This window comes from Euprymna scolopes, chromosome 12 (assembly GCF_053919585.1).
Source record: "Euprymna scolopes isolate OS-2025 chromosome 12, ASM5391958v1, whole genome shotgun sequence".
In the NCBI taxonomy this organism is placed as follows: Eukaryota; Metazoa; Mollusca; class Cephalopoda; order Sepiida; family Sepiolidae; genus Euprymna; species Euprymna scolopes.
In genome coordinates, this window is record NC_136493.1 from 13,950,890 (window position 1) to 13,962,296 (window position 11,407).

General features: G+C 30.2%; 1 long non-coding RNA gene across 1 annotated transcript in view; it reads left to right on the top strand.

The window, feature by feature from the left end:
- Positions 1–10,384, top strand: part of LOC145291603 (uncharacterized) — a 312,724-nt gene extending 302,340 nt beyond the window's left edge. The window contains exon 2 of the long non-coding RNA XR_013869464.1: positions 10,159–10,384. This is a non-coding gene — a long non-coding RNA (uncharacterized LOC145291603). The remainder of the gene's footprint in view (positions 1–10,158) is intronic.
- The last annotated feature ends 1,023 nt before the right edge of the window (positions 10,385–11,407 follow it).

An 11,407-nucleotide genomic window follows, 5' to 3' on the forward strand; every position in this document is an offset into this window, starting at 1 on the left:
GTCATTTACTGGGTTCAAAAACAGCCTACAGAAAATGGACTCTGATTTATAAAAGTATGATAGGTTATGAAAAGGAAGAGTTGTAAATTTGGGTTGAATTTGGGGGTATCAAAAACAAGGCAAAATATGATGAAAGTAAAAATAAAATAGATAAACCCCATAATTTATTATACGATACCTTTCACACTGAAACACATATCACCATATTCTGTGGATCTATATTAAAAAACCCTGTTAAACTTTGTGACATATTTCCATTCTATGGAGGTCAGGCGCGAACAAACAACCCATAATTTTATTATACCATATTTTTTCAAACTGAAACATAATTATCAAAGTATACTTACGCAGATAGATATGAAAAGTCTTTATTAAAGTTTGTGCCTATTTCCATTCTATGGAGGCCAGGCGCGAACGCAGACCCCACCATTTTATTATACCATCCCTATTTAAGTTAAAACATACTTATCAAAGTATTATTATGTACATCTATATCAAAAACACTTGTAAACGGTTTTTATTTAATTTTTAAATCTTTTTATTTCCATACTTTATTAAGCAGGCGCGAACGCAGACCCCACAATTTTAATGAACCACCGTTCTGCCAGATCAAGCATACCCATTCCTGTGTCTCGATACATCTTCTATCATTATATGTAATCAGTTTTTTAAAATAGTCAACCATAGAGGAGCCTATTCGTGACCACACACACACACACACACACACACACACACACACACAGATTCAGCTTTATATTATATATATACTAGCGGGGGTACCCGGCGTTGCCCGAGTGTTTGTTTCCGGGACGGGGGGGAGTTTTAAAAAATGTTATGGTAGGTAAGTAGGAAGGATCAAACCCGGAGTCATGAGTAAAAGTAGGAAAATAAAGTGTGAAAAAAACAAAAACAAACATCTGCAACGTTAACAGTTCGGCCACCAAGAAAACTCCATTCCAGTTGATTAGGAAAAAAAAAACGACTACGGTAGGTCGGCGCGAACGTGAAAATATAATGTGAATTGTCCAGCACGCTAACCACTACGCCACAGAGCACTGCAGCTTAGTTTAGTGATTTTAAATAACTTCACATGAAAGAACTACGAAGCCAAACCAGTGTTCTCTTCTCAACTGTTCCTTGTGAACGATCCCCAAACGGTGTTAAGTGGTGGCAGGGGGAGGAGGAATTTATTAGAGAGAAAATATTTTACCACTTCCATTGATCTTAACCGATTTTGGCCGTGACTTCTCAGCAGAAAAAGTATAGAAATCTAAGATTATCGAGGAATTTGAGAAATAATAAGCCTATAACACACCTCAGATATTGTTCTGCCTTTTGTGCATATTATATTTGCATGAAATATCTTGATTTTTAATCCTATTAATATCAAAATCAGACGTGAAAAAATGAGTTCATTTTATTTATATACAGAAGAGAAGATATATAATTTAAAGGAGATTAGAAAAATAGTCTAAAGAGCTGAGTGTATTTTAATGTAACAGTAAAATTACTAGTTTAATTAAAATACAGGAAATAGAAAGTTCTCGTTGTAATTTAGATATATAATAAGCTCGATAGTTAAATGTCCTAGAGCTAATTCAATATTAAGTAATGTGATTGATAATTTAAAATTTAAAAATCAAATTTTAATTAAATTAAAAATCCGTTTCATAAGAAGGAACAACAACAAAATTAATTATCTGTACGATCGTTTCGGAAAACAATGCTTTTTATTGTGGTATACATCAAGTTATGTACAATAATTATATATAGTTTTTTGATAAGCAAGGTCTCCTCATCAGCAAATTTTGAAGGGTTTTTATTGAATTTAAAAGACACCATAAATAAACCTAGCATTAAAAGTAAGGCAGATGAATCTGAAAAATTGAAATAAAAGGTCTGGATTTAAAATTTATAAGAAAATTAATATGGGTTAGAGATAGAAATAAGTAGAGAAAAATATATATTTTTGAATTTACATAATAAATTTGATTTAAAAATATATAGAGATATTTACCTTTTAATTTTTCGTTTTTTGAAATCAGGAACTGTGGTTAAAATAGTCATTTAGATGTTTGCTATAGCTTTTTATCTTATTGAATGATGAATTTTAAAAGGGGGGACGCTCGTGCAATAAATTGTTTCCGTTAGCGTATTTTTGATTTAAAGACGCTACGGTTTATATATAGAGAATATTACTATTACATGTTTTAAGGGGAGATAATTGTCATGTTTTCTTTACTTTATTTATTTGAAGGGTGTAAGGGAGATAATTAGTCTAACTTAATTTATTAAAAAATAAAAAAAAATAATAATTGTAATCTATTTTTACTAATAAGTAATTTTTAATGATTAAAGGTGGTTTATATTTATTAAATTCAAACCAACGTTTATGACTACATGTCATAAGCTCCTGAATGAAAATGATAGAAACATAAACTGCATTGAAAATAAACCTATTAAGAGCGTAATAACATATAATATGGCAATGTCTTCCCGTATACGAGTTAAGAAAAATAACCAAGAGACAAAAAAAGATAAAACCAAACCACAAATATTAGATAATAATACAAATAAACAGCAAACCAAAACCCGTAAACGTAAGAATAGACACAAGGAGATCCTATGGTTCAACCCCCCATGTTCCAAAAACCTAGAAACAAACATAGCCAGAGAATTTTTTGAAATATTAGATAAGAACTTTAAAGCCCCCATAGATATAATAAATGTTTCAATAAGAACACAATTAAAGTCTCTTACTCTACTATGCCTAACCTTCATCAGAAAATAATTAGCTCTAATAATAAGAAAATTAATAAACTACAAATAACAACTATACAAAATACATCGGACTGTAACTGTAGAAGAAAAAATAAATGTCCCCTACAAGGCTCATGTAAAATTAAAAATGTTATCTATAGCTGCACAGTATCAAAAACTCCAAATCTACATGAACCTATTAACAGCCATAACTCAACTACCAGATTAAATAATAACACCAACTTAAACCAATCTACCGATCAATTACTAATCAACCCACCATATAATAATCCAACAACAGACCTAACGGAAAATAATCACAAGCAAGAGGTAATATATTTTGGTTCCACATCTGGCCTAATAAAACATAGAATTTCAACGCACAAACATTCTTTTAAAAATAACTCTCTGTCAAACCAAACTACTCTATCCAACTATATTTGGCAACTAAAAAACAGCAATATTTCTTTCAACTTAAAATGGCAAATAATTGAGACTTGCAAATCATATAAACCAGGAGATAAATTTTGTGCACTATGTACAAAAGAGACCCTAAAAATTTTAAAATATGAAGATATAAAAAATACAACCAAACTATTAAATACAAGACAGTAGCTTATGACATGTAGTCATAAACGTTGGTTTAAATTTAATAAATATAAACCACCTTAAATCATTAAAAATTACTTATTAGTAAAAATAGATTACAATTATTATTTTTTTTTATTTTTATAAATTAAGTAAGACTAATTATCTCCCTTACACCCTTCAAATAAATAAAGTAAAGAAAACATGACAATTATCTCCCCTTAAAATATGTAATAGTAATATTCTCTCTATATAAACCGTAGCGTCTTTAAATAAAAAATACGCTAACGGAAACAATTTATTGCACGAGCGTCCCCCCTTTTAAAATTCATCATTCAATAAGATAAAAAGCTATAGCAAACATCTAAATGACTATTTTAACCACAGTTCCTGATTTCAAAAAACGAAAAATTAAAAGGTAAATATCTCTATATATTTTTAAATCAAATTTATTATGTAAATTCAAAAATATATATTTTTCTCTACTTATTTCTATCTCTAACCCATATTAATTTTCTTATAAATTTTAAATCCAGACCTTTTATTTCAATTTTTCAGATTCATCTGCCTTACTTTTAATGCTAGGTTTATTTATGGTGTCTTTTAAATTCAATAAAAACCCTTCAAAATTTGCTGATGAGGAGACCTTGCTTATCAAAAAACTATATATAATTATTGTACATAACTTGATGTATACCACAATAAAAAGCATTGTTTTCCGAAACGATCGTACAGATAATTAATTTTGTTGTTGTTCCTTCTTATGAAACGGATTTTTAATTTAATTAAAATTTGATTTTTAAATTTTAAATTATCAATCACATTACTTAATATTTATATATATATATATATATATATATATATATATATATATATATATATATATTCTTATCTTGTCGGATTCTACATTTCAGACACACCGTTATATCATTTCAAACAGCAAGTATCATCTCTCATTACTCTCGTATGTTACTCTTTGCTTGCTTCCCAAGGAAGGAAAATTAAGACACACGGTCAGATTTAAACATGAGAAAGATCACAATTAAAACGCACTTCGGATGTCATCAAAATTATAAATAACCTTATCAATATAAACGTAACTTTACTGATGGAAAACGAAATAGACGAAGGATAGCATTAGAGCAGATACTACACATTTTTTTCCAAGCCAAATATCTAAGCACTATATGAAACCAATTTTAGCGTCTTGCTGTAAACTATTATTCTTAGAAGCAGAAACCTTAGATAATAACTAAATACCTTTGAGATGATATGACACGCAGTCTTCTTATAAAACAGATTCTATGGTATAACTTCCCGAATATTATACATAATTTAATATTTCTAAAGAACAGAAGAATCCACGTTGTCCTCAATAGTCGTACATCAGGAAAACTAATATATAAATCTCATTATGTCTGTGTGTATGTCTTTCTGTCTCCGTTTTTCAATTTGTATCTTCTCCTGGACGGATGATCGTTAGACGATGTGCAATAGCTCAAAAGATTGCATTGTGGTGCAGATTTTATTAGGGGCATTTAATTGATGGAAAATTATGCACATGCTTTACATCGAGAAAAGAGAAATGTATTCATTAAGATATTTCACAAAATTTTGAAAGCGATTGGCTCTTTGGTGCAACGGCTAACGTGACCGATTACTAGCACAAGCATTGCGGTTTCGATCCCCATCATTTCTTTTCTTTTTTTTACATTCCGATATTCTTGATTTTTAAATGTCATATAATAAATACACAATGACACTTTTATTAAAAAGCACAAAGAAATGTTTTGCTTTACGTAACGAAAATGTCATATTCAAATATATATATGATATATCGACTTATTTGTTACATTCCAAAAATCACGTAAATAGATAAAGTAATTGCATTTGTATCGGATTTACTCCTAAACTAAATTAATCGATCATTAAGAATATTAATTATGTGTATATGTTTATATATTTTTATGTATTGGAATCACTTCTGAACTAATTAACCGATCATTATGAATTTTATTATGTGTATATGTTTATATATTTGTATGTATTGGATCAACTCCTAAGATAATTAACCGATATTTATGAATTTTAATTAGGTGTATGTTCTTATATATTTTTTTGCAATGGAATCACTCCTAAACTAATTAACCAACCACTATTAATTTTAATCATGTGTATATATTTATATATTTGTATGTATTGGATCCACTCCTAAAACTAATTAAACCGATCATTATGAATTTTAATTATGTATATATATTTATATATTTGTATGTATTCGATTCACTTCCTAAACTAATTAACCGATCATTGTGCATTATAATTATGGGTATATGTTATATTTCTATGGATTCACTCCTAAACTAATTAACCGGTCATTATGAATGATTAGTATACGTATGTATTTGTATGTATTATATTCACTGCTATACTAATTAACTGATCATTATAAATTTAATGTATTATATATGTTTGTATATTTGTATAGTCATATTCCAAAAATCACATACAGTGATCAGTTTTTAATGTATTTATGTGTACAAGAAGTTCTATCACATCAATATGGTACTTGTGTAGTATAGTACTCATGAAAAACAAAGAGATTCTTACCTTGGACATACATGAAAGTTCTAAACCGAAAATCCCGTTTAATATTCGAGTAGTATTTACTTACATATGAGAAATAAGGTGTTTCTTCACAATAGCACACAGATAACAAAAATAAACAATTTCTTACCCCTGGCGTACAGAAAATATAACACAACAAAAAATTGCATAAACATATCGAGTTCTTTCATTTTTACATTAAAAAAAAAGATACTTGTACAGTATCCTACCAGAGAAATAAGGTACTTGTACAGTATAGTACCCATATGGAAAAACAAAGAAAATCTTACCTGTGGCGTAAATAAAAGTAATCCGAACCGAAAATTATATAATATATTTGAGTAGTATGACATTTATATAGGACATAAGGTGCTTCTTTATTATAACACTATTATAAAAGCAAACTTTCACCTATGACATACGGAAAAGTTTGCGCAACAGAAATTATGAAAAGTCATCGAGTAGTTTACACTATATATTAGAAATAAGGTACCATTATTTCGTTACCCTACTCAAGAATAAAGTGCACGTGTAGTATATGTACTCATATGAAAACAAATCAAATCCTACCTGTGACGTGCATAAAAGTCAGTGAAACCCGAAAATCACGTTATATAATCGAATAGCATGGCTTTTAAATGAGAAATAAGATGCACTATAGAAATAGATGACAAAACAAACAAATTCTTATTCTAGATGCAAAGAAAATTTAGCACAGCAGAAATCACTTTATTTTTTTTTACACGGTAGTCACCATTTATCAAGGCCTGGAACGCACTCAGGATAAGGGTTATTTGCAAGTACAGTACGTTAGTGTGGATATTTGATGAAGTGTTTACTTAAGGGGCGGTGTATTAGGAATTTGTTAACGTTGGACTTGAAGACATCCAAGTTGTAGTCAAGTGGGGACGCAGGCATACGGAACAGAGTTCCACAGGTGTGCAGTTCTAAGAAAGAAGCTTTGTTCATGGAATCCACGTTTTGATTTAGGCACAGATAAAGAGTGGGGAAAATTTACTTAACAGTATCGAGTTCTTTCATTTTTATATTAGAGAAAATGGTACTTCTGCAGTATCCCTAGCAAGGAAATAAGGTACTTATACAGTGAAGTACCTATATTAAAAACGAAGATATTCTTATTTGTGACGTACAAAATTTATCAAAATCGAAAATCATGTAATATATTCGAATAGTATAACAGTTATATAAAAGCATCCGGTGCTTCTCCACTAAAGCACTCTGATAAAAACAAACACACTCTTACCTGTGACATACCGAAAATTTAGCACAACATAAACTTATTTAAATAATTTTAAATAGGTGTTGTGCAAACCAGCCCTAGGTAAGGACATTTTTTCCACATACGTGCTGTAAATTTCCTGTCTAATGAAGGTACATATTCCATAGGTATGTTTTGTATACCTGCCTCGTGTAAGTGAAATATTCTTTTGCTCAAATTGGCAAATGATACATAGACATAAAAACTTCCTCTATTCTAAGAATAACAGTTATGTTCAAAAATTTTCACATTGTCTTATACGGTCCCGAGCAACGACGGTGGCCTTGCTAGTATGATATAACTGCATGTGTACCTCAGGTGTCGATTTTTGAGCCCTTTATTTTTCCTGATATTCATAAAAAAACTCATTAAAAAGTTGTTTTTTGAGATGATTATATTGCTGAAGATACTACGGGAAAATGAATGAATAGCTATAGAACGCAATGGCGGAATACCTAGAGAAAGTCGTTCAGTCTGTAGTGGAATTGGGACAAAAATGGATGGTTGCATTCAATGCTGCCAGGACTAAGCTTGTTTCCTTTAATAACTACAAGAAACTATGTAAACTTCTAATTATATGGGCTAATTAAATATCACCTAAAAGTACTTCGTTCATACTCCTCGGCTTAACGTTATTTGGGAACATGAGTTGGAAGAGATACAGGGAGTGCAGTGCCAAGGCTTTTTCAAGAAATGTAGATTCTCTCTACTGTGCCAGAAAGTTACTTACGCTGTAAATATCCTGCACCTCTACAAAGCAACAATTCGCCCATGTATTAATTACTGTAACCACATTAGGGCTTATGCATCTGCTACGAATCTCTTCCACTTGGACGTGGTTTAAAACAGATCGCCAGCTTAGTAGGTCCGCACTGTTAGCAGGATTCAAACCGCTGTCTCATAGACGAAATGTTGCGTCCTCTGCCTATCTTACAAGTATTTTAATAGCAGGTGCTCCGACGACTACAACCTCTGCACACCCTCGACGTAAATACCCTCGACAAACCCGACAAGCCGCAAACTACCACACCTACACAATAAAATCTTCAAATGTAGGAACGCTCTCTACTCTAGCAGTTTCTTCACTAGGACTGCTAAACTTTGGAATTCCCTTCTCTGTTCCTGCTTTCCTGACAGTACTGACATGCAGTAGATAAATGTAATGTAAACAACCATCTTGCTGCTTAACTCCCTAAATAGTACCTCTGCAAATTATGTCCCATATGTAGTCCCTTTACATTAAAATGGCAATGTGCCCTGTTTAGGAGTGAAAATGCAATAATAAAAAAGAAAGACTATGTAAGCATTCTGAAATATTGGCAGAAAACGCACAAAGTATATATATATATATTTATTTTTAAGGATAGAAATACTTGCTGTACTCTTACCTATCTTTTACATTTTTCTACTTCTTTTTGACTTACGCTCGTATATTTTTAAAATTTATTACTTACAACTGAAATTAGTATATATTAGAATAAATATAGTTACCTAGTATACATTTCCAGTGTTTCATTAAGTACCTCTCAAGACAAGTTGGCATCAAAAGAAAAAAGAGCCAGTGCATATAGCAAGTGAGGCGATAAGTGTGAAAATTAAGCTCTTTTAGATAAAACACGGAAGCGGATGTCGAATTTTTAGGTAGAAATAACATTACGTGTTTGACCCGGAATTTCTAGCAGTTTACAGCGAGAAAGAGGCCACAGCAGATGTGCCCGGCAATGTAGAAATCTATATACATTTTCGATTCGTCGATCATTTATAAGGTTAAGTGAGAAAATGAAATAAGAAGGAAACCATTTTAACCTTTACATAAAAGAGAATATCTTGCACCACCAAAATATGAGATAGAATACACCTAGGATTCCCCATTCATAAAAATGTATTGTTTCTCTGTATGATCCATCGTACAGAATTGCAATTTAGCTTCAATGGGAAAATCTTCAACCAATCAGAAACCTAATAACAGCGTCCCATTCTAGTCAAGGATTACTCATATCTTTTTTTATTGTTTCAGCCCTTATTTCCTTTCTCTACGTCTTTTATATATTTTCTATGCATGTGCTTAAAAAAATTATATAAAACCTCATTTAATATTTTGCTAATGACTTTTCATCTGAGGTGATAAGCCTTCATCGAAAATCCACGGATTAAGGAAATTACTTTGAATATTGAATGCTTTGTTCAAATAATACATTTTTGATTTGAAAAATCATATTTTTCTGAATGACATTTAAATATAATAAAACTGTAAATTATATATATATATATATATATATATATATATATATATATATATATATATATATATATATACTAGCATTTCAGCCCGGCGTTGCCCAGGTATTTGGAGGTGTATGTTGAGCAAAAAAAAAAAAAAGCGGTCAATTTTTGTAACTTTGACCCCTATTATGACCCCTTAAAATTTATTGTTTTGGGCTCAGATCAAGTTATTAAGTTAGTTCCATGTCCAAGGAACTTATATCTAACATTTCAAGTGATAAGGCTCAAAATCGTCGGAGGAGTTTTGTAGAGTTTTGAAAGGTCAAATCGTTGAACTTTTACCCCTTAATCCACAAATTTCTGACCTAAAACCAATCACATCGATTTTTCCAAATCTCAGTACCCTGTATATCAAATTTCGAGTCTGTAGACTTAAAATTGATAGAGTTATTGCTTGTGGAAATGTACACACGCAAACACACAGACAGACAGACATTTTCACTTATATATATATATTTATATATATATAATTAAATTATATATGAAAATTATATATGAAAATTATATATATATATATATATATATATATATGTATATACGATGTGCCTTTAATACGTTTTCAGATTTATTTTTACAGGCATTTAAAATTGTCGTAGTCTATTGCAAATTCACTGTGTTATTTCTGATTTATATGATTTCAGGTTCAAATCTAAAGGTACAACAGGAATTGGAACATACCCTACTAAAGCCTGATTTTAATAACTGGTCAGTTGCACAAACACAATCCGAACGTGAGGACAATTTAGTAGAACGATATGCAATCTTTCTGGAGGTGTCCCGGATTTACTACAAGACCTTTGCGAGGAAATTTAATTTTAATAATTTTAAAAATTTTTATGGGTATAAAGCACGTATTAATTGATGAAATATTCACAAGTTATTTTTTTTCGGGAAGCTTTCTTTATTCCTTTATTTCCCTCTCTGATTTTATCTTTTTATTTTATATTCGCGTTTTATTCGCCCTTTTTTATTAATTGTCTTTCTTCTTCAGATATATCAAATGTCCTGATTACTTTTTTTATTTCAATGTCACGTGAAGTGACTTTCTGCTGAATGTTGTGCTTGTAAAATCCTGTAAAATTACACTTACAGAATAAGGTACTGTATAAGAAAATATTCCCGAGAAGTCTCTAGTTACTTGTCACTGGCTGACTGAAACATGCATATGCAAAACAAATAAATCGTATATATATATATATATATATATATATATATATATATATATATATATATGTGTGTGTGTGTGTGTATACATACCATTTATATATATCATATATGTACATCATTCATATATATATATATATATGAATGTATATGCATATTTATATGTTTAAATATATTAAGCATATTTATTATATTTCATTTTATATATATATATATATTAATGCAGACATTATTGATTAAATATACGCATATATGTTTTTGCTGTAACTCTAAAGAAATATCTTTTGCAGGCATCGTGTCTTTGAGGAAAACATGTTTAAAAACTACCACTTTAAGCTTCATCCTTTTAAAATCGAAGATGAGGCATGATACAGCAATTTCTCTCAAATAGGTTAAAACAGTTACGTGTGTATATATGTAGCCAATACTTTTCGTATATATATATATATATATATATATATATATATATATATATATATATATATATATATATATAATCTTGCTGCATGTCTGATTACCCTTTAAGTAAAATTTCAAATGTTTCGACCAAAAATTGGATGAATAGTAATCTAGTGACCGGAAATCTCAAATCTTTTGAACTTTGACTCCGTGGCAGCCATGTTTTCGGCCAAATACCAATTTAAAAGCTTGCACTATGTCTGTATACACTTTATGTAAAATGTCAAATGTTGAGACATTTGCTGAGTAATTTGGTAGAGACCGCAA